At 32.5% G+C, this 2,341-nt stretch overlaps 1 pseudogene; it reads right to left on the bottom strand.

The window, feature by feature from the left end:
• Positions 1–372: 372 nt before the first annotated feature.
• On the bottom strand, positions 373–691 carry LOC148302316 (histone H2A-like; annotated as a pseudogene).
• Between the last annotated feature and the right edge of the window lie 1,650 nt (positions 692–2,341).

The raw sequence follows: 2,341 nt of genomic DNA, 5'->3' as shown, positions 1-2,341 counted from the left end.
ACAGTTACTCTTTTAGCTTTAATCCAAAGTGACTAATAGCATTTTGCCTATAGTAAAACAATGCCAAAGTCAATATTTCAATGAAAATACTTTATATTCGATTGATTTTTTGAACTCGTATAAAATTTCGCTTATTATTTTTGATGATCCTGATACTCAAAATATACAAAAAAGTATGTAATAAAATAATAAAAAATTAAAATGATTTTTTTCATTAATAATAATAATAATCATCTTGGATGATTTATAAAGCGCCATTTTTGTATAAAAAAACTACCTCAAGGGCGCTTATACAGGTATGCATTATGAAATGAAAATGACAATTAGGGGTTAAAAATAAAAAATAAAAATATATATTAATGAAAAACGTCGTCAATCGGCTGAGTCTGAAGGCAGGAAAGTGGAGCCGACGTATTGTTGCGCCTTCTTCTCGGTCTTATTGGGCTGGAGCGTGGCCAAGATGTTGGACAGGAAGCCTCACTGTGTAATGATAATGCCGGAGAGCAGCTTGTTAAGGTCCCGTCATTGTGGATATTTAACTGCAGATGGCGAAGGTGATGCTGGTCTTCTTGTTGTCACTGGAGACATTGATGGGCATTCCCAACACCTTGGCAGCCAGGTACTCCATGACGGCGGCAAGGTACGCGGGCGCACAAGCCCGCGGGAGCAACTTCTCTCGAAAACGGTTCATTCCTCGGAATTGGACCACATCACGCAACAAGCTAACTTGAGTTGCGTTAAAGTGTTGCACTATTGATGCATATCTCTCAAATAACAGCTTAATTTTAGAGATTTTTTCCCTTTTGACTATTTCTACATACGCAAAAAAAATACGGACTTTAGATGCAAATATCCGGGGAATATTTTAACTAATGAAGTAGCTTCGGCCGGCAGCTATACAGCGCCAACCCAAAAGACTTCTCTTTATTTTTATAAACATTCTAAACAATTTCTGTTATCCAGTACAATTAAATATTTATTATGACTTTACTTCACTACATCCGTAGTTAAGTAGTTAGCGGATTTTGCTGGAGTTCCTGGATTCCTAGGGTAGTCAAACGAAATAAAAGTGATTTTTTATTCTCATATTTGTTTAATATTACTTTGGACTGATACCTGAAGCGTTGGGTTGACAATCTTACCTTAGTATATTCGATCAAGATAACTTTGTTACAATACGATGCGGTGCCCTATGCACCATTGGCAGAGGATATGGGTTATTTATTTTTTACAAATGTGATCAGAACTTAATTGAAAAGTGGAATGAAGATAAATATTTAACAAGCATAAAACATGGGTATAATTTTTATATGGGATGCTGCTATAAAATCTGTGATATTTTATGACCATTTCGCATCAGTCCCTTGAGCATAGGTCAGAGTAAATTTTATGTTTCAAATACATAAATACGTTAAAAGGAGACCTTATAAGTGATAACATCTCGCGTCAAACTATGGTCATACAAGCGACCCAAATAGTACTACTAGCCACAATAATAAAACTACGGGTTCTAATGTTTCTTCCATACTTATTTTTTAAATTTGAATGCCAAGAATTGGATATAAAAGCAAAGCAAATTAATATATTAAAACCTTTAACCTTTAGAGATATTATTTGTCATGAAATTTAAAAATAAAACACAAAAAAAACACTTTTCAGTTTATTTTATCCCGACTAGTTTAAAAAACTACAAACGTTCTAATTCAAAATTCAACATAGGCAGTGGTGAATTTTTTTGATAAATATAATTTCAAAAGCAAATATTTAAGCGTAATTCATCATCGAAGGACCTTATGAAAAGTTTTATTAACGAGATAAGAAGAATAAATTTTACATTACATCTGGATTTAACAGGAGTGAAGTAACGTTGCCTTTTGAGACCTCTTTTTGATCCGTAAATAATTGTTAAAAATGTAAATAAATGTTTAGTATGTAATGAAAATATACATTAAGAGTTGACCTCCGAGGAATAAAATTTTATTTAAAAGGAAGAAAAATTAATTTAAATGGAGACGGTGTGATAACTTTTTAATTATTTGAATTGGTTATAGCGTAAGTATTGATTTTTACATAAAAACCTGTCGTGTTGTTCGTTTGGTTTACTACAATGATTTTGCTTTTGTAAATGAAAACACTTATTTTTCACCACTTGAGTTATACGACTAGTTTCCGACTAAAGAAATAATTATATGTACTGTAAGAGTGAAGAAAGGGGTGAGTAGGAGGGGGGGGGGAGAGGTGAGTCGGGTTGTAGAGTTTGAGAATAAAAAAAAAACAGAAAACAAAGGTAAGGAATTTGGAAATACATTAAATTATTATTATCAGAATTTAAGTTTTTTTT

The sequence above is a fragment of the Brachycentrus maculatus genome, unplaced genomic scaffold, assembly GCF_059751285.1.
Source record: "Brachycentrus maculatus isolate JH-2025_06_01 unplaced genomic scaffold, ASM5975128v1 h1tg000460l, whole genome shotgun sequence".
Lineage (NCBI taxonomy): Eukaryota > Metazoa > Arthropoda > Insecta > Trichoptera > Brachycentridae > Brachycentrus > Brachycentrus maculatus.
The sequence above is the reverse complement of the archived record's forward strand: the minus strand, read 5'-3'. Positions and strand labels throughout refer to the sequence as shown.